Source organism: Melospiza melodia, chromosome 5 (genome assembly GCF_035770615.1).
Source record: "Melospiza melodia melodia isolate bMelMel2 chromosome 5, bMelMel2.pri, whole genome shotgun sequence".
NCBI lineage: Eukaryota > Metazoa > Chordata > Aves > Passeriformes > Passerellidae > Melospiza > Melospiza melodia.
In genome coordinates, this window is record NC_086198.1 from 16,394,862 (window position 1) to 16,417,511 (window position 22,650).

The following is a 22,650-nucleotide window of genomic DNA, read 5'->3' on the forward strand; positions in this document are numbered from 1 at the left end:
GGTATTGAACTTCTGTAATTTATTCCCACAGGGTGCTGTGAATGCTCAGAGTTTAAAAGTGTGTCCCTTAGTTCGGTGGGAGGTTGGGTTAGTACTTGGAAGAGAAGGTCGTGGTGGGTAGGTTAATAAGTGGAGGGAAACAGGAAATCTCTTGAGCTAAAAAGGGTTCATATAGATATTATCAGAGGTGTTTGTGTCCTGCTAGAACTGGTTTGAACCAGTCTGTTAATTTTTATTTTCTAATGGAATTAAATGTTCTATGACAGTTTGTTTGCCCTGGGGTACCAGATGAGCTGGTGAGTGGTAGTAGTAGTGTAAAGGTGAGTAGTACACAGGGGTCTAACAGGGCACATGGGGGCTACTCCAGGCTGTCACAAAAAGGATTTGCAACTGGAGCTTGTGTCCAGCCCCTTCTGACACTGACCCGTGACTGACTTGTTGGATGGAAAAGGAAAGTGGGTTCAGACTCACTAATATTCTTTGTTTCTGATGCTCTAACAGAAGAATTTTCCTGTGTGGTTTTACCTTCATAAAGGTGATTACTTAATCCTCAAACTAAAAAGAAGCAAAGACACTTAACAGCATTTAAATTTCAAAGAGCAGAACAGAATTATGCCTCCTGTGAGATACCAGTTCAGTCTTTACAGCAGTATTCTTTGACAGACATCCAGAAATGAGTGCTAGCTGTGGATTTTCATAAAGTACTGTGTCTTTAACCACAGGTCTGCTGCTTTTTTCAGGTCCCCATGTAAATTCTCTAGCTGGGCCAGTTTGCTATGTAATTTGAGATCTGAGTCTTTTCTGATTTCCATATGTACAAGAACAAGCAGAAGATGATAACTTCATAGAGAATCATTTTTTTGATCAATAAATTTTGGTGCAACATTTCACTTGCAACATAATCTTTTGAAATACATGGTTTATTATACATTACCATTGTTGTGATTTTAACTTTGCCATTATTTCTTCTTGTCTGCTATTTTTATGGAACTGTCAGATCCCCAGATTAGAAGAGCCTATTGACTGAAATCCCCCTATTAATCATGTTTTGCTACTTGTTTTATTGTTTCTGGTAGTTTATCATGGAATTTATTGGCTTAGATCAGAAAACTTAATTGAGCTCACATCTTGTAGCATATATCTTCCTTGTTTAGACTATATTGAAAATTATTCTCTCCTGAAGAAAATGTGTCCACAAAATTATAAACAATGAAAGCAATTAAAAGGGTTGGAAAAGTAGTCGTTATCAGTAGATGACACAAGCTCTTTGGTGCAGCATTACTTCTACAGGATCCCATTTTGAGCATGAAATGAGGGTCCCTTACCTGTTGGATTGCTATTTAGCAAAGGGGCTTTGTTCAGAGCCCAGAGGGTTTTGCTTTAAAGAGCTGGTGGTGAAATAGTGCAGGATAGGTCTACACATTGCTGCTGCAAAGTAGGAAAATAGGGTGTGAGGCTGTATGTATGCTTCACACATACATGCGCCTCTTAAGCTTTACAGTTTTCTTCAGCTATTTGCTTTGACAAGGCTGAATTGGATTGAGCTTTGTAGAGTATAAATTGCTTCAATCCATGAGAGAAGTGGAAAATGCAGCTTCCCTTGCACATCAGAGTAGGCACAGAGGCAGCCAGAGTATTCCCTAGAAAGTCACCCTGGGAGCTACAGTTCCATCTCTCTTAACCTCAAAATGGGAGAGTGGCATTTAGTTCCCACTTCTTCTTTAACAATTACCAAAATGTTCCCTGTAGGATTCAGTGTTTCATGTCTATCTACCCTTACCTGGAGTTTACTACTCTTTAGGTTTGGTGGAGGGGGGTTTCTGTAGTGTTTTTAGGGAAATGAGGCAGTTTCATTTTGGGCAATTGAGACAAACCCCATGGTCTATTTGCAGGCTTTGGGAATGCTGTGTCAATCTCCCATGTCCAGTCACCAGCTGGACAGGGAGAGCAGATTGGCTGTAGTTTGTACTGTGCTGCATGAGCCTACTGTGAGCTGGTTTAGATATTTTTGTGCAGGAGTGAAACTCCATGCACGTCTGTGGCTACTTCACATTGAGTTTGAAGATGTAAGTGGCCTTGATTGTAGACAAAGCAAGAGCTTAGTAGAGATAGCTTTATATCAGATAATATTTGCAGTTTCTTTGAATATTGAGAAAAAGAGAGACTAGCCAATCTCTTCCTTTAACTAGAATGCCACTTTTCTTCCCAGTACACTGAATTGATATTTTGGTAAGAGGGGACTCTGAGTGTGTGATAGAGCTCAAAATGTAGGCTGAATGCAAAGATAATTTGAGATCAGAAGGGAAAGTGAACAGAGCTTTGAAGCAACTTCAGTTGATCAAAATCTGTGAAACTAAATGCAAGGTATGGGTTTGACTGCAGCTCTGAGACTAGTTGCCCCCAAGAAGATACATACACCAATCTTTGATGGAGTTGCTGCATTTTTTTCTCTTTGTTTTCTCCAAATATACAGTAATTCAGCATAAAAGTTCATTTTTCACTCAGAACAAAAAATCTTACTGGCAATGTGAATGTCATTTCACTGAGTCAGAATAAGCAGTCTGTGTGTGTGTGTGCATTAGGGACTTAAGGTAACCAGTCAAGAAAATAGGGATGCATTGGGACATTGGGTTATGCAACCACTTGTAAAAGTTGCATTATGTACCTCAGTTTCAAAACACTTAAAATAACCCTCTGAACAATACCAGTAGCCATCAATATAGTCCATTAAATCCCCTGAATAATAATTGCACTGCTAGTCAAGAGGTACAGAAGTAAGTGCACTGGTAATCTCAGTTTAATAAAAGTGTCAGACTCTCATAAGGCAGCTCCTCAGATGACATAAATTGGTTTCAGGACTCCAAATTGCTATCTGAGGATCTGCCCCACAGAATATAATACAGTCAAGGGTTGTGTGCACCGTCACAAACATTCAACATCTTTAAGCTATAATTGCTGCTTAGAGAGAGCTTTCTATTTTAGATTTGTGCAGTATCACTCCTTACTGTGTGAACTTCCAGCTTTCAGCAAAAGAATTGATAGCAATAGTAAGGTCCCTTGTAGAATTTTATCTCTTTTCAGTGAAAAGCCTGATGGTTTTTCTTTTTTATTTATTCTTTCTTCTTTTTTATGTTTTGTTGCAATTTCATTATTGTTTCTATGTGCTAACTGAGGTAGGATTTTGAGAGGTGGAAGCACAGGTAGAACAGAGACAATGTAACATGTTGAAAGCCACAATATAAATACAGAAAGGAATTTGTTTTCAGAAGGAGAGCAAACTTTACACTCAGTATAAGCTCATAAATCACACACACTTTGCTGTACCCTACTATCCTTTTTAATGTCATCACCTTCTTGGTAATCTTGAAGAATCCTAACACTAATAATAGGGAAAAGATCCTGGCCTTAACCTAAATTCCCACCTGGCAGACAGTTCTTGCTGATGGCAGTGGTGGTGGGCTTGGATGCACACGGTGCCTCATGGCCCTCGGCTTCTGGGTAATAAATGGTTTTCAAATCAACCTGCAGATCTCATTCCCTTCTGTGACTGTGGAGACATTAGTGACAAATGCATGGCTTCCAGAATAAGAGTCTCCTGTGATACAGCATCTGAAAAATACATAAAGGCTGAATTTACAGGGCAGATACGCTGCAGGGTGTGTGTCAGTCTGGGCTCCCAGGCAGGGTCTCTGGAAGTGCTCTTGGTGGGAAATGCAAATGTACACGTGGGAAGGGAGCAATTGTGCTTGCTGGTCTGTGCCCTCTGTGGTCACTGGAAGTGGTCTAGACAGATGACAAAAACTGCTTTCCAGGCAAAATGGCCTCTGGAACAGCAATCTTGAACAATCTCACATGCAAGTTCATTCTGTGGCCTTTCATAATTTTTAGCTATTTTAGATTGCTTTTGTGTATTCCTGTCAGCCAGATTATTTTTAACACTTTTAATCCTGGTGAGACCAGAGTTTTCATGTCTTTATTCACTGTCAGTAGTCCTTTATCTTGCAAACACTCATTGTAAAATACAACAATATAATACTATCTGTTGAAAATGAGGCTGTGGGAAATAGTTTCTACAGTAAAAATAGTCATTTTTGAACCTTGCACTTAATATCATGGCTCAGCTTACTGCTCAAATAATTTTCTATTCCTTTTAAGTTGTCTTTTTTTTTTTTTTAAGGGCCTGATAATATTTTCTCCTAAATTGTCCACTAAATTCATCTCCTGATGCTGTCGGTGTAACATCAAATTCCTGCTGAAGACAGTTGAAAAACCCCTATTAAATCATTTGGTAGACAGGGCAGAAGCGAGATTTTTGCTACAGATCTTTAACAAGCAGCCTTCTGTCTTTGTTTTATAAGTTATTCCATGTGATTAGTTGGAAAAAAAAAAAAGGTAGCAATTTCCATGTGGTTATGTGGAGAAAAGAAAGCAATGGCTTTGTGAGGAGCGCCTGTTGGGTGGTGTATCTGCAAGGTAAACTGGCAGCCAGTGTTCTTGCCATCCCAAGCAAGAAAAAAGAAAAGGAGGAATCCAAAATAAAAGCAGCACAGCATTTTGTATTGCAGTTGTAAAATTCACGGCTAGACATGGGGAGGAATTTGAAAAATGTTTTGCTGCAGTCTGGAAATACTGACAGCCTCTCTAAGAGCAAGAGAGACATGAGTCTAGTACTCATCAAATCTCCTGTTGTAGATAGTTTTTGCCTGCAGGAATCAAGGAAGAGGAAAAAAATGGTCTCATTTGCTCTTAATTTCTCGATTCTCCACTCATGGATGCTCAGGGACTCTAAAATTATTCAGGGGAGATGAGGGAATTAGTGGGGCTTACAGCTAATAACTGGGAAATAAGAATTCGGCTGTAACTACAGATTTTGGGGTAAAAAAACCTGGGAACTTTGAAAGATGCTGTATAGGAAGGTCAAATTGCAATGGATTTGAGTTCTGATGGAAACAGCAGAACAAATCCCTCCATACAAGTCCATCCATTTGCTACAGCAAGGTACAGCTGGCATGATTAGCTTCATGTAAAGCAGCAGTGCCTGCTCTGAGCATGTTCTCCAGGTTTGTCTCATGCTATTAAAATGGGAGGGAGAGGGTGGGCTCTGGGTTCACTTGTAGTGCAGCTTGGGACTTCTCTTCAGTGCTGGAAACAGAGTCTACACAAAGCCTGTGAACATGGAGTTTGGTTTGTTTCTTGGCAATCTTTTGTTCCTGTATTGTTATAAAATTTACCAGGGAGAAGAGGGAGAGTATCTGCAATGCCAGGGAGCAAAAATAACAGGTCATTTTAACTACAGTAAACACATATTTAGAGTGATATTTTACAAAAAGTTGGCTGTTGCCCCAGACAGATCATTTTTTGAGTCTGAAACACAGAGGAGTAGTAACTTAGCAACAGATCAGCTGGTGGGACTTGGCTGACCTAAGGAGGCTGATGGAAGAGTCCCCAGGTGAGGAGGAGTGGGTTATAAAACAAAAGTGGTTGAAGTATGAGATTTGGAGAGGAAAAGAAAGGGGAAAATTGCCTTTAACAAAGGAAACTGGTGCGCTTTTCTCTTGAAAAGCTGTGTGTTGAACCTCTGACCTAGCCCCAAGGAATGCTGAAATATGGCAAGGAATTTGGAGTGCAGTAGGGCATGCGAGCATCTGTTGTTTCACAGATATGTGTAATTTTTCTATGTCACTTCATGAGGTAAATAGTCTAAAAACCTTGAAAAATTTAGAGATTGTATGAGCTTTAAATTTTACCCTTATGCATAAGGCTGGAGCTTGTGACAAATTAATGCCTAAGGAATTTCAGAGTCTCCGGAGCCAGCCCTGCTCCTCCAGCCCTCACACTGCAGTCCTGGGAAAGGTGCAATAGCCACTCTCTACCAAGCAGGAGCACCAGAGAAAGAAACTGGAGGCTTTGTAGGGATCTAAGCGATTAAAGCAAGCAGCCTAAACATTGGGGAGCACCAAAGAAAATATGTGGCTTTCTGGCACAGGATACAATTTATAGCACCTTGTATAAACAGCTAAGAACTCTAGTTTTCAGAAAAGGAGTAGAATTTGATTCTTCTTTTGTTTATAAAGTTGAGGGGCTTTTCAATGCCACACATTTCAGCTTCAGCTCCTTTTAAAATTCATCTTAAAATATGACCAGAGAAGGGAAAAAAAGCCATTTTCTCTCTGTATTTACCAGAGCTTGTTTTTATATATCTGCAATGATAAAAATGCAGGGAGACGGTGTCCATATTGTGAGTCTGAGTAGAAGATAGCACGGTTTTCTTACCACTGAAGCAATTTCCCAGTGATAATTCTTGGTTTTGGAACAGGAAGTTTAAGTGGTGATGTTTGTGGTTGACAGGAGATAAAAATGGCATCAGTGCTCTGTGCAAAACTTGTTTGCTTCAGTGGGTGTTGGGGCATGGTTTTAGTACTTCTCTCTATTTGTAGGAAGTTGCCTCCTGGTGTTTATACCACTGCTCTTTTTGTTGGTCAAGGCAGGTCTGCTGCTACCTTTTATTTTATGTGCACAGGATTGTTCATCAAACTCAGCCAGTACATCAGGATGCTCCTCTGCTGCTCACTAGAGCTCCCACAGGATTTTCTCATTTCTGGTCTTTCCAGCTCTTTCCCAAGGGTCACAGCAGCTATCTTCAGATATTCTCAATGTCCTTTTTCTTTTTGAACCCCACAAAAGAAACAAAAATCTTGTCTTCAGCTTGTCTGCAAAGTGTAAAGGACCGGAGATGGCTGTGCTGTTCACTGATGTTTAAGGAATTACTACATTTTCAAAGTACTGCTTGTATCACAGGGACCCTTTACCTTCAGCCACGGATGCCATAAATGGTGTCATAAACATCCTGCATGTGTACAAACAAAGCTCTCTTTTCATATGAAGAACATGAATTACAGAACTTGCCAGACTTGAGGGTTTTCTTCTCTTAAGACTGCCTGAAGGCATAAAATTCTGACTATGATGTTGAAAAGCAACATAGCTTGATTTGAAATTTGATTATTTTTTCTTTCTTTATAAATTGCTTTCTCTTTTTAATGGTTCTCATTTTGTGTCTCTGTTTCATTTTCTCTGGTTTTGGTGGCCATTTTATATTTTTCTGGTAAAACTTTCACTGGTTTGGGAATTCTTTTTCTTTTTTTTCCCTCATTTTCTTTTTTCCTTTTTATCCATTTTCCAGTTTTTCCTTCTTTTTTTTTACTTTTTTGAAAATACAAATGTTACATATTGACTTCTGTGCTTAAAACACTGCAACAGTTGATAACAGTGACAGCTTTACTACTGAATATAGAAGAGAATTATGTTTATTGAAATATTTTAACCTTTTAATTCAGTGAAAGCCTGTTGATATATGCCTCACAGAGACTTTTCTGTGACTTGAGTAGTCCACAAGTTGTGGTGATACAGATGAAAACTTCTGTAATTAAAGTGCATTAATGCATTCTGTATGTTGAGTTGGAGTATGCACAGTATTTTAGGTTGTGATATCTGTGTTCACATGGATTAATTTGACAGAAAACTACAGTGAAGAACACAATGTCTTTGAGAGACTGGCACCCTTGCTAGATGCTTTGTGGAACAAAAGGTTTACACAAAGAATTTCTCTGGCCACTTTCTCTTCTGGCTCTGTGGGACATTGCCCTAAAATCTACTGGGCTGGTAAAGGATATTCTGGTACATTGATTAGATAAGAGACCCTCAAGGCATTAAACATGAAACTGCTTATTCCCTAAAATTTCTTTCTGGTGGTCTTAATAGGTTTCTCCTAGTTATTTGCCTCCATTTTAACTGAGTGCATAGCTTGGGTGTGAGTTTTGGGATACACAATCCTGCACTGAGAACTGTGAGGACAAATTATTTGTTTCAGCTTGTCAAGGTGTTTGGAGGCAAAAGAGCCTCTCCCCAAGCTCTTTTTGTGCCAATATTTAGAGTTCTGCAGAGCTCAAGTTTACTCTTCTTACATTATCAAAAGCAATGTGGATGTTGCATATTTTTTTTAAATTCTGCATTTACATCGTGAACATTGACTGACAGTGTTTTATTATATGAGGCAATCAAAAAGTTAAACTGGTGAAGAAGAGAAATCTGAATGTTCTGACTAGTTCAACATCTAAACATGTAGAGCAAAATGAAGTTAAATACAAAAATGTAAATAAAAGCTGTTCCTAAAGCTTCTAAATTGTGTATTTCACTGAATCAGGCTGAAGAGTCATAGTTGCTATTTTAGTGTGAAGACATGGGTTATGATGAAGAGCACCATCATATTTCCTGAAATAATCTCTTGAGGCAACATTTCCATCTCAGATGAGTCTTTTGTGTTAACTTTGGCAATTTCCTTGATATACTACAATGTACAAGTAGTATTAAGTACTAAAACTTCCTCTCCCTAGAAACATCAATGCCTTGTCACAGAAACAGGGTTGTCATTCATCTATTAAGGTTTTAATTGAGTCAGTGAACAATCATCCTGAGTTTCTCAATGGAGGACTGCTGAAGTACAGAAACCTCAGTTCGGTCTCTTATGTGGAATCATTTGTTGGTGGACACTGAGTTTGGTAGTGTGTGTTCATCTGTTCTCTCATCCTTCTCTTAAACATTTTATTGCCTCTCCTGTTTACTCACATCACAGACAAACCTAAGTCACAGAGGACTCCATTGTTTCCAAAACTGTGCAGGAAAGAGGTTGGTTTTGGGCTTTTTTTCCAACTTTGCCTTTTTTAAAGGGAAGGGAAAATGATGTGAGGTGTGTATCCCTTGGGCTATAGAGTCCTGTTTTTTCATTTGCTTTTTGCAGCATGCTGGCAGGTTATGAGTCATGTACAGATCTTGGGAAGAACTTCCCAAGCAAGAGAATCTGCCTGCATGTCAGTGCTTTTCTCCTTTCTTCCAGGTGTGCCAAATCACTGTCATCGTTAGTGAAATGGCTTTTAGCAAAATGTCAAAATTTAACTTATTCCATTGCATCAGTCATACAAAGCACTGTATGTCTGCAGAAGCTGCAGTTCTGAAGGGGAGACATCCCATTTGAATTGATAGCAAAGAAATTATTAAATCAGCTGGGGCAGGCTCAGTACTTGTGAGCTTGTGTTTCTTTATTAATCTAAACTCTCCTAAAGTACAAGAAACATGAGTGCAATAGCTTCAACCACCCCAGCGTAAGAAGAGTGAACAAATTGCCCATGGAACAGTGAGCTGCAGGTGTGACCAAGGGTCAAAGCCCCAAATCTTCTGTATTGATCATCTCTCTTGCTGGGTGGGGTTTGCTGCTCACTAGGTCAGCATGAGCTAGCCAGGGCCTGCTCCACAGTGCAGCAAGACCCTGAATTTGACTCAGGCCCCAAAGTCCTTGTTTATGTCTCAATCTGGACCTCTCTCTTCTGTCAGTCTGTTCTGTCCTTGCTGCTGAGGTAGAGACAGCCTGGAAATTGCAAGTTTCATATTAATGTCTGATGTGACTTGCTGTTTTTTAGGAATGGTTAGGTTTTTTTAACCAGTTTGTTAAAGAAAGACATTTGGTCTTTTGTATCTCTCTTGCCTCTTAGTCTCAAGACAAAGCAAAAAAATTACTTTTTTTTTGTTTTTTTATTCTTGGGTTCCTCAGCCCTCATCTATGCAACAATTCAGCCAGCACTCAGAAAATACAAACATTTCAAGCATTTTAGACAGGAATAGAAATCCCAATATGAAATACACTTGGCTCTTGCTTATTTTCATATTCTTTAAGTTGTAACTCCCCTGAAATAGCATTGTCTCTTCTTTATGGTTTTACTAAAGATTTTGAATTTCAAAACATATTGGATTTTAAGGTTTCCTATTCACACTGCTCACTCATTCCTTCATAACCTGCAAAATTCTCTCAATGTTCTACAATTGCCTGCTGTGACAATAACCTCTCTTCAGCATTAGAGATTATTTTAAAATAATTCCACTATAAATCCAATTTCTAAACATCCTCAGCATCACACGCTGCTGCATGAAGTTACACATGCTGTGAGTTTGTTCAGTGAAATGTGAATATCCAAAATTTACCCATCACATCAAACTTTGCATGACAAAGTTTGGATGCCTTATTAAATTTCCATAAAAGGGAATTTGGGCTCTAACATGGAAACAAAAAGATAAAGCAGGACAGTATGCAGTCAATTGAATAACAATGCCGGAGTGCCAAGGGCAACAGGTAATAAATATAGTGCTTTTTTTTTTTTATTCCTGCTTGCCAGGGTAACCACATTTAATAGGAGATCAGTTGTGACAAGTGACCTTCAAGTGAGACACACTAGTCCATTTTTTCTCCACAGACCCATATTTATAGGGGCATTGTATAGATCTTTAGATTCAGATATTCTTCCTCCACTGTTACACATATTTAGGAAAAAAAATAGGTGGCAGAGCTTCATGTAAAATGCCACAGTCCTTTTGAGGCTGACACACATTGTACTACACTTGAAGATCTGCCCCAGGAGTGTTGCCCAGCATGCAGATGCAGCACAGCATGACTGGCAGAGGCCTCAGGGGAAAGAATAAAATGGGATTCCTTTTGTAACTGACTGCTACTTTTCTTCCATCCACTGCTTGGGTCCTTTCACCTCCTGAGTTCTTGTAAAATTACACAGTCTTTACACCCAATAGCTGCTTTCTGTGTGGTGCTGGGGGCAGAGAAGATAAAGGGGAATGAGCTAGCTAAAAATTGCTTTATGTCCTATTAGGAAAAAAACCATAAAATCTCTTTAAAAATGAAAGTGAAATGGAAGAATCCAACTGCTTAATAGTAACTCCAATACCTCAGCTTGCTTAAATTGCTTTTCTGTTATATATTGTGGTATTGTTGATAGTAGTGGCTACAAGGTGTCTGAAAGAGAGAAGGGAGCAGGAGAAAAGCCCAGTCCACTAATTCATTACATCCCAGGTTCATCAGCATCTCGTTCTACACTAATGCAGCAGGTGTGTCTGCATAAAGCAAAGCTTGGCCCACTGCTGTAAATGATAAACCTCAGTAACTACACTTCTGGATCCTGACTGTGGATTAGAAACACACAATGGACTGAGCAGGTAATTGTAGGAGACTAACATTGCTGGTATTAAACAAGAACATGATGCAGTAGGAAATCCCACACTGAGTGTCAGATGTAGGTTGCTTTGCCCTTTTTCTCTCTCATGTTTTAGTCTTTTTCCACCTTGGCTCTTTTTGTCATTTGCTCCTTCTTTCTTGTCTGGAGAACTGAAAGTGCTTACAGAAAAGGTAATATCGGAGATCTGTATTCATGTCAAGTTATAAGCTTGCAGCAGCTGCCATTAAAATGGCTGTCAAATACAGTTCTAGTGAGCTGTGCTTGCTAAGCATTTCCCAATAGTGATGTTACTAGCATAGAAGCAGGCTGATTACTCCAGTTTGATTGGCTCCCCCCACCCTAAACTGAGAAGAAAAACTGTTACTTCTTGGGACAGAAATTACATAGATCAGAAATTACATAGTTATTTGTATGTCTCTCTTGAAGCAGAAGATATCATAGCAATATGATATAATAAGCAATGCATATCATACCATCAAAAGTGATTTTTATGGCTTTTAGCAGGTACTCATTTACCTTCTGCAAGCAGCCACTAATTGTATTTGAGTCATCAGTCAGGGAATATATTTCTTTCGGATTTATGCAAAACACCTGTATTTGTTTAGCCTTTCCTTAGGTGAGACAGATTTTATGATATACAGCACACAATTCAGTGCATTTTGTTGTTTAACCCACATTTGTTTCTGTCAAATTCTGAGAGGATACAATACTGAATATATTAATCTATCTGCTTTGGGGGATTATATGGAAAGCAGTTACAGGTGAAACCAGGCTGTGCTGAAGATGCAAGGAAGGAAACATCATAGGTCAAGTAGGATGGTCTTGTCTAGGGGAAGAGACCCCATACCACAGCAGGCTTCACAAGTGTGTGTGATCTCAGCTACAAATCCCATAGATCTACTCTCACAAAGAGTCCAAAAGAACAGGTGACTGCTCACTGTTAGTTTGTTACTGTTCAGTAAGCAAGCAAAGCTAAGAGAACTTGCTGTTTTCCTTAAGATATGGGAGCATTTCAGAGAGAAATACCACATAAAATTAGAACAAATAAACCTCTATTTCAGTAGCATCTTCTGTTAACTCACATCTCATGTTGTATAATTTTTTGCTCAAACATCAGGGGTCTCTCTTCATAGCCAACAAGATGGTGAGAGAAATGGAGCACCTCTCCTATGAGGAAAGACTTGAGAATTGGGAATGTTCAGTCTGGAAAAGAGAAGGCTTTGGGATGACCTAATTGTGGCCTTCCAGTGCCTGAAGGGAGCCTACAAGAAAGATACAGAGCCTTTTTACAAGAGCTTGTAGGGACAGGACAAGGGGAAATGCATTCAAACTGAAATAGGATAGGATTAGATTAGGTATTAGGAACAAATTCATTACTGTGAGAGTGGTGAGACACTGGAACAGGCTGCCTAGAGAAGTTGTGGATGTGCCATCCTTGGAAGTGTTCAAGGCAGGTTGGATGGGGCTCTGAGCAACCTGATCTAGCCGAAGAGGTCCCTGCCCACAGCAATGGGGGTGATCTCTAATGTCTCTTTAAACCCCATCCATTCTGTGATTCTACAATGGAAATATTCAGGTGAAACACAAGGTGACTTTATATACATAACAGATTATTGAAAATAGTTTTATTTTGCTGAGTTGCAAGTACTTGTGTTAGACTTTTTAAAAGAAGCTTGGCAATCTTTTTCTCTACGGCTACCTTCTTCCCTCTGCTTTGGGGTCTGGATTGTCAGAGGGTATGTAGAAGCCAGGAAGATGAACTTCATATTGCTTGTGTGCTGTATGAAAAATGGACCCAAATAAGATTGGATTTCTGTCTCTTTTAGCTGTTTTCTGTGAATGCAGGATGCATTTCTGAGACAATTGATACAGTTTGAATGTAGTAAATATACAGATATAGAATAAAAACAGCTGTCACTGAAACATGTGAAATCAGCAAAGCACTTTAAAATGAAATGGTTTGTCTGAACACAGTAGTGTAGAGTCACTGACCAATGCATAAATTGTCTTTTTGGGAGAGAGAGAAGAGCTTGCACTTGAATTGAGTTACACTTCTTAAAGAGTTCTCAAAGTAGTTTACTGGTTGTTACCAAGTCCTGAAACTTGCTTATAGAATGAAAAATTTATCATCTCTATTTTAGGAAAAAAAGAGGCAAACTCTCAGGTAGAACCTTTCATCTCATTTGCTTTCTTTTACTGTAACTACAGTATCACCATCCTTCAGTTCATAAATTGCAAGATGTACCTGAACTAAAAGAATAATGCAGAATGGCCAGGGTACTCATTGCAAATTTATAATACTTGAATCTGAAAGCAAATCCTGCACTGTGTGTAGATCTATTTAGAGTCAAGCAAAAATAAGAGAATGATCTTACTTGGATTTGAAGACTAAATTTGGCAGAGGCTAATTATTTATCTGATTGACTAAGGGTGTAATTTACATGACAGCTGCTTCAGAGTGGAAAAGGTTTACTGTTTTTTAACGTTTCTTACATTTGCCTTTTATGTTTTTCCTGTTTTTGTTGATTATTAGGCACCTGATATTACCACATGCTGTAGCAGTGTTTTCCCACAGAAGTGCTTCACTAGATAATTTTTGCTGGTTTTGTGTATGGTCTATGTTTTAGTAGACATAGTTGAATGCAGTACAGGTAATAACTGCTATTTCAACTGCTTTTCTCATTCTTTAGCTTTCCTATTGTTTAGGAATGCAAAGATTTTAAGAACATTAATATTAACACCCATATCTGAAAACTCTGACTATTCTTAGCACATGTATGTAGAACATATTCTAGAAATACCATGGTATTTCACAGATTTAGACACTTTATCCTATTCCACATTAATGCAATATATTTTTAAAAGTTGCCTAGATAGAGCAAAGCTCCTGCTAGTCTCTGTAAAAGAAGAAAAATTTCTGAGTGTTTACCAAGATTCAGGGCAGAAGGGCAGAATCTCAGAAGTCACCACAGAATGCAGAAATTTCTGTTACTTGAGTTTGAATTACAATATTGTGACTCTTGGCATCTAAAGTGTAGTTCTCATGCAAAATACAGCAGCTGTTTAAATGTTAGGGTAGCACTCTACAGTGTGTATATGGAATACAGGGTAGAAAATGAGGAATGATGATGTGTTAGTGCTGGAGAGCCTGAGACCAGTGATAAATCATAAATGTTCTGCCAGGAGCATCTATGCAACTTAGAGTACAGTCCATGACATTCTTGTCAGTAATCTGGAGCACAGGGCTTTGAAACAAACAGTACTGAATGTTCTTTTCCTCAGCCAGACCACGTTTTCTTCATTACATGAAAAGGAGCTGAAAGTTGCCTGGGCTGTGACTACGTTCAATGCATTTCCTCAATGCCTTCTGCACCCTCTTGCTTTCTTTCTAGATAGTCATTGATTCTTTCAGGGGCCCAAAACCTTGCTAAGTGCCATTTTTTTTACTCTTCTTACTTAAGCATCAGCTGTTCTGTTGTGTTAATCTTCAGCCTTCCAGAAGTGTTGCTCTTCCACTTGCCCATTACACTTTCAGGTGTGTTTCTGTCTAGCTGCTACTCTGCAGTATTTGAAATACTTCACACTTGTGCATGATCTTGTGGTCATCCAAAACATATTTATGCTTTACTAGGGCAAAATTCCTACCTGCTTATATAATTTGCTAAGAGAGTCTGGGATTTTCAGTGCTAATGACTTTTTCGTGTTTTAGATTTAAAAAAAAGAACCTTTAATATGTGCCATCTAGGTGAAACAAAAGCAGAAATAAACAGGTATGAGATGTAAAATTCTGTTGTATTTCCTGTCAGTCATTCAGTCAATTAATCTTCAATGTCCTCTTCCACTTCCAGGGACCTGAGCATCTATGAACTCTCCGGCAGCTGAGAGTGTATCAGCACTACAGGCAATGCTCACCAGCAGAAAACTGCTGCTTGAAATTAGTATTTTAATGAACTAATCTCAGCAAATGTAAAGCAAAATCTCCCAGGCATTAAAGAAATAAGTGGAGGGAAAATTAATAACTGTGAATTTCAACAGGCAGGTGCTGGTTTGGCAAAGGAGTGCAGCTGGTTCAGGTTTTGGTCCCACAAGCTGCCACAGCTCTTAGGGGCAGGGCCTAGTGGGACTTAGCAGTGTTAGGTTTGTGGTTGGACTTGATGATCTTGGAGTTCTTTTCCAACCTAAATGATTCTGTGATTCTCTCTCTGCTACTGCTGGATCTGCTATGGGAGTGGTAATTTAGAAACTCCACTGAGAGTTCAAGCAGTGTAATCATAGTCATCAAGTGAAAGAGAAGCTCTCTGGAGAATGGTTATTGTTTTGCCCAGGAAAAAAAAATCAGAAAAGCAAGAAAAAATTCTAGATTGAAAAAATTAACCTGTGTGAGAGCTGGGAGTGCTTTTGTGGAGTTTGCAATGATTACACAGCCTGTCAAACAGTAGTGGATATTTTTTTCAGCAGAATCAGTACTATACAAGATTTGAAAGTCTTTCAAAAAATTGTGTGGGTGTGTGAAAAGTGAAGTAACAAGAATTGTCATTAAAGGAGAAATGAGCTAAAATGAGTCTGAAGAGAAATTTTATTTTTGAATGTTCAGAAGAAAAATCCCTTGATACTCAGTAGCTAGATTAGAGAATAGCATAAATGCACAGAAGAGGGAAAGTGAGCACAAATTCTTCAAATGGAGACTGCAGCAATTTGATTTTTAAGAACATATTTTTGTATATACCAGTAAATTTAGTTTGCTGTGATTTGATAGACAAGCATACAAAGTAAGTGTGAAATTGCACAAAATAATGTTGTGATTATTTAGGATCATTTCAGGGATGCTGGCTGATATGCAGTGCAGCAGATCTGCTTGTAATGAAGTTAAAGTAAACATACAAATGAAATGGTTTAATCAGGGAGCCCAGAAAAAATTATTTAAGATTACAATAGACAATTTCAAATGAAACAATTCCTTTTTGCTGTTATTAAAAATTCTGAGCCCAAAGTTAGGTATTCATTGATGCTTTAATTTGTTTAGTTTCTTAATATAGTACAAATACTTTGTTTCAGTCATACATTTGCTCCAGACTGATCACAAAATCATTAGATTTTGGCTGTAGAGCATTTTATTTCTCATTTGTTCTATGTAATCTCTTTTTTTGGTAGTTATGTACATTTTATGTACCTTTAGCATAATGGAATGGGAACTCTAGAATTTTATCTTTCGTTATTGCAGACAACATGGTAGCAGTTGAGACTTGGGACAAATTTTATGCAGAGTGAATTTTACAAATTACTGTGAATGTCACAGTATTATTTTTACTGTCATTCTGTGTCCTTCTCGGTTTTGTACCTTATTTAGTATGTGGGTTTTGTGTTCTAATTTGTTAGGTTTAGTGCGATCAGCACATAAGCATGCTTGTCCACCAGATCATGTGATACTCCTGATTTGAATTAACATGAAAAAAAGGTAGAAAGTGTTGGGTTAAACTGAAACCCATACAGATAAACAAAGAAATTATGCACACACCTATGACCCCAAAAAAGAAATCTGGGAATGATAATGCTGCAGTTTTACACAGCAGGAACATGCCTTTGAAGGATTCCAAAATCTTGTGTCCTGCTCAGGTAGAATCAAAGGGGAATTTTAAAGATCATCTAGTCCACCCCACCTGCCATTTTCCACTAGATTATGTTGCTTAAAGCCCTCTTCATCCTGACCTTGAACACATAAAACAGTTGGAATTTAAAGGCCTAATGGATGTATGTCAAAGGCAAACGAGGATAGGGGTAATATATATTTAAGATTCAACAACACGACTGTGTTTATTATGTCCAGACATCTAAGAAAAAGCCACATGGTGTAAACAGCTGTGTGAGGGGTTTGCAGTAAGTTATGTTGGCCTGCTACTCTGAGAAGTCATTCTGACTGACAGATCAGTCATTGCCTTTTGTTCCTAGAATGAGCAGCTTTATTCAAAAACAGTTACTGATGTTAAATACCTGTTCTTTTTGTGGTCTAACCTGTGTGGCACACACAGTTTTAAGTCAGTTGCCTCTTGCCTAGCTGGGTAATGGATGTCAGAGACACTGTGAGATCTGACATCTGGTGTTGATGCTGCGAGGCTTCCATAAGGCCCAGTAAACTGAAGGGAAATAATGGAAAACACAACCTTGAAAGGCATCAGTGAGAAAAGTCCCAGGGACTTCTAATGCCCTCAGACCTTTCCTGTAAACAAACAGAGCAGGGAATGGTGTTCTAATTCATTTCTGGGTGTTGGAAGCGCTGATTTCTATGGCTCAGCAGCGCTGCATGTGCAGCTCCTGGGCACAGCCTGGGATGTGCGGGTGAGGTGTGGGGCTGAGGCTGTGCCTTCTCTGCTGTGGTGAAGCAGAGAACAGAGCTGAGGCCCAGCTGGGCAGCAGGGTGGAGCACACAGGGCTGGCTCAGCTGTGCTTCCTCAGAGGGCAGACTGCATTGCACATCAGCTGGCCCTGACACATGCGGAGCAAGCAGATGGCAGCAGCACTTTTGGCTGGAAGGATAATATATGCCACTCTTGGCTTTTTCCAAGACAAGTCTTGCTTAGGTCAGGAGAGTGAGTTCAAGTGTTTCAAGGGCTGGATTCAGCCCACACTGCTTTAAAGCCCTGTTTGTTTCAGTATTGCATGGCAGAACATGTGCAGGAAAGTTTTTTTCCACCACTGCTCTTCCCACCTGCCCAGCTTTACAACCACGTTGGTTTTTGTCTTGGATTGTAACACTGTATTGAATGATTCATTGCCCTTATGCTTTAGGGTCTTCTCATGGTTTTTTGCAAGCTTGAGTTATCAAGAAGCTAATAGGGTACTAAAGGTGTTTGATATTAATAAAGCTAATGAACAACAATGTTGGATCTGTCCTCATGCATGCAATCAACTTTATGAAGCTCACTTTCTCAGTCATTTCTCCAGGTGCTCATACAGGACCCTGGGAAAATGAGTCATAAATACTTAAACACTTCCAGTACTTTGATGAATATTTTACATTGTAGAATATGTGAATATTCGTAATTAATGCAGACTTGAGAGCTAGAAAAATTTTTATAACCAGAATAGCTGGTCACTAGGCTCAGGGATGCAGTTTGAACTAAATGAAATATAAGTGTTTGCCAAATTGCCTGCTTGCCGTTCATGAAGACCTGAGAGTGCAAATGGAAGGTATTTCCTATGGTACACTAGTTCTGACCTCTGCATTCTGGAAAGCTCTGACAGGACAGTGATAATGGGCATAGTGTAGGCTACACCACAGTGAGGGTGAGAGAAAAGGAGCAAAAACTGTGAAGGTGGATGGAAATATATCCCTTTTGCTTCAGTTGTTGCATTGAGAGTCTAAGCAGCCAGTGCTGGCAGGTCTGAGGAGTGGTACAAGCAAATCACCTGGGGCTGGGAGAAAAAAAATCCAACTGCTGTGTTTCAGTCCAGTTTGTCTGAAAGCAAGAACGTTAGAAAGCAAATCTGGTACACCTATGACAAAGAAATGATGGAAACATCCAGCCAAGGAAAACAATTTCTTCTGTCTTGAGGTGCTGAAATTACTTACCCTATTTACATCCTGTTTTGTTCTGTGTTTAAATTCACTCCCGGGGGGAGGATGTTTTCAGTGTGTTTGTGTACCAGCACATAGGCTTTCACTGAGGTCCAGTCACCAGCTTTTGTCTGGAAAGGAATACAGCAAGAGACACTCTCCAACAAGTTTTTTAATTGCATTGATAAGGTTTTGACTTTTTAAGTCAAGGAAATGGCTAGAGAGCTCTTTTCTGTGTAAACAAAGAAGAGGAGATCATTTGAAGTTGTCCAGACTGGGTAACCTTGGTGAGAGCAGTCTAAGAAATGTTATTGTGTCTGGTTTCTATGACAGGAATGAAAAATAACAACATAATAGCAGCATTAAAAATAAAAAATTAAAAAAACATATCTGAGTGCATGCTTGCTGCATTGTGAAGGAAAGGTTGAAAGAGTAGCAAGAGAACAACCCAAAGTAGGATTATGAAGTCCACAGGAAGTAGAAGCTGTATCAGGTTGCTAATGTTATGATAGAATTGTAGCATAGGCATTTAAGAATACTGTGAGAAGGACCGAAGCACAAAATGAAATTGAGCTAACGAGAAATCTGAAGTAATAAGAAATGGTTTTTTAAGGATATTTTGCAACAATTCATTGTGAAAATAGAAAGGCTTATTAATTAGTATATTCTTGGCTCTTGTACTATTCAGTACCCTTTTAGCAATTTAAATAATAGAAAGATTTTTCAAATTCCTTCCAAGTCCATGATCCAGTGTGGTGATTTATGAATGGACACACTCTTAATACAGTTACATGAAATTTTGAAGTGTTTGCAGTTCACATCAACTTCTTAGTTTTCAAAGCTGTTGATTTTACTGTTTAAAGAGGACTGTTTGCCTCATTGAGATGTGTACTGAAGAGAAAAAAAAACAAAAGGTGCTGAAATAAAAAGTGGAAATTAGACCATCTCTTCTTAGCTTTCTTCTCTAATGATATTTAGAGAAAATGCTTATTTTCTTTAGGATGCCCTGACTCCAAAGACATAGACATCCACATAACTGCTCAGTTGGTATGAGATACTTTTAAAAGCACCACTGTGCTTGGATCTTGGCTCTATTTGCTCTTGCAGCCTTTCTAGCATGCCCATATAGACTGTGGTAGCTTTAACCAGCATTTAACAACTTGTTTCTCAGAATCCCAGGAGGATCAGGGCTCCATATCAGCAGAAGGAGAGGGCAGCTGCTGGAATCTTTTGGACTGGTGCCTCTCAAGATAGTCACATGGTAGAAACTGGTGTTTCCTGGTGATCAACACAGGTTCAACTCTGGGTGACTGGTCGTGACTTGAATGTTATCTTGTTGCTTAATAGTCAGAAGAGGATGCCTAAAAAACTGTGCCTGTAAGACAGCTATGCTGTAGTTGTCCTCTGCTCTGAAATGCTGAGCTACAGAGCAGTGGGAGACAGACAAATGAGCAACACATTTTGGCAGAACTGCAAACTTTGAATGTTGGGAGTGGGATAAGAAGGAATGCTGTGGTGACATGTTATAAACAAATCAGGCAACCAGATTTGTCTCAGCCTTGGAAGAGCAGGCCTTAGTGTGACTGGAGGGTATTTTTGGGATGTCTCCTTGCAAGCCTGAATTCTATCCAACAGGCAGCTGGAAATGCCCTAGAATCCAGAAGAAGATTAAATTGCCCTACACAAATCAGAAGTTCTTACTTTGTTTCTAGAAATATATGATATGGATGTACTTTAGATATAGCAATTTATATTTTATACATAAAGGCTAATGTGAGCTGTGATTGCTATATTTACCTGTGAGTGAGTAACTGTTTATAATATGAAGTGCAGATGTCCAGATGCTTCTCACTCTTGCCATAACTTGATACAATATCACTGTTGGGTCAGATTCCTCTGAATTCTTTAATATTTCACTACTCACTGTACAAAAAGGTAAATGCTCCTAATTTCAATGGTGTCAACCCCTGCCAGCATGGATGACTGTATCAGTTTAACAAGGAGAAAATCTTTCAAACACATACCTCACAAAGATGGCTCTTCAGAAGAGCATTGTAAAAAATTCTGACAAGATGGTTACAATAATTTTCATAATGAATTTCCGAGTAAGGTACTGAGATAAGTCAGTTCCAGCTTTGTATAAGTGGAACAGTTTTGAAGCTGTTAAAAAACTTTACCTTTTTAAAAGTCAATAATAAAGATGGCTAAAATGCATAAAAGACAGATAAATAGGTATCTACATTTTGCCTTTGAGAGGTGGCATTTAATCTTAGGACTTGAAGCAATTTCAGTCTCTCAAAAGACTCTCAATGCATGCCAGCATTTCTGTAGCATCCTGAAGTAACAGAATTATTTTGAATTATTTTGCTAACTCATAAACGAAATTATTTTGCTAATTCATAAACTTTCAAACATTCAGAGCCCTTTTCCATAATCCTTTGTAAGCAGTCTTGTGCTGAGAACAACTTTTTTTTTTTCCAGTTAAGCTAGTTCTTCCTTTGGAAGGTGGCTTGACATCCATAAGAAATCTCTAGAGTAAACCAAAGATCCATTTTCAGCCAAACAGGCTCAAACAACTTGGAAGTTCAACTATGCTACTACATTCAAGTTACAAGACCCAGCCCATATAAAAGACACTTCAAACTTAAACAGCAATGAGCATTCATTCAGGGCATCAGGGCAAGGTTTGCAAGCTGAGCCATGGCATTATTCCAATTTAGTTATGTCAATTTGCATTCTTAAATAAGGACACTTTCTACTGGTTTTGGAGACACTGCACGATTTTCAGCTTCATGGCGTCAACATGCCCAGTGTCAGAGGAGACTTCTGTCAATAATTTATTCATTATACAGAATTTTTTCCTAGTGTAAACATATTTAGTTAAAGACTGTTTCCATCTGTTCAGCTTTTCTGTGTCTCACAGGTCCAGGAGACTTTTAGAAAGTGTAGTCAGGGGCTAAACTTCTGAATTACATCCTGAATTCCCTACAACTCAGCATTATCAGCTGAGTTGGAGCAGCTATAATCTAGCAGGACAGCTGACCTTCAGTCTTCAGAAACATTCAAATTTCACCTTGAAAGAATTTCCTGGGTGTGGTACTCCAATGTTATAGCTGAAGAACTTAATATATCTAGATCTCTCCTTGCTTGATTTCTTCTACACACATCTTCTCTTCACAGGAAACATACTGAAGTCCCTTTTTACTCCTACAATATACACTTACATTTAGCACATGCAGGCCTAAATCTTTTGAAAATAAATATTCTGAAAAGCCCTAACTTTGAGGCTTTTGAGACGTATCCTGTTCCTGTGAAGCACAAAGGAACTACATAAGTAATAGGGAAGTTCAAGAAAAACAAAATTCTCTCTCTGGTGCACACATTATATGGGCACAGGAGGCAGAGATGAATCCTCTATTGTTGAAGGGGAATATAGATGTGTAAAGATCCAGGTGTTTTTGTAAAGCAACAAAGCAAGCCAGGGAGGCACTTGTTGCACAGTCTGGTGGCTGCAGTGTTTCAGACTGGCGTTCAGGAGATGGCTGCGTAAAACAGCAGCAGGGAAGAAGGTATTCTCAGTTCCCCAGAAAAACCTGCTATTTCTCAAAATATTTTCCTCTTTCATGCAGTGGGAACTCTGTCCCTGGGCAGTGGCTGTGGGTGCCACGAGGCAGCAGGATACTTGGAACAAACTTCTTCAGATTCCAGCATGAGCTCCTGACAATCACTTTCTGCGCTTTCCTCTTGACTTCACTGTCCACTATTCTACTTGTAATTAACCTTGCAGACTGGATGATATATGGACCATGCTGTTTCCCTGTCTTCTTTGGGGTTGCTGTATTCAAACCCCTGGAGTTAAGATTTTGTGATTCAAAAATCCTGATTAATTATTGAGGGCTCCACTGTGTCAATAGAGTATAGTTTTGTATCCAACTTACATGAGAATCAAGATCCTGCTGGGTTTCTTTAAAAAAACTGACACTTTTTGAAATTCCAGTTGTTTCTGAAAATCAGTGATTAACAAATGTG

The 22,650-nt window shown here is 38.9% G+C and overlaps 1 protein-coding gene across 1 annotated transcript in view; it reads left to right on the forward strand.

Annotated features, from left to right (window-relative positions):
- BANK1 (B cell scaffold protein with ankyrin repeats 1) overlaps positions 1-22,650 on the forward strand; it is a 134,836-nt gene that overhangs the window by 86,895 nt on the left and 25,291 nt on the right. The gene's annotated exons all lie outside the window — the stretch shown is intronic.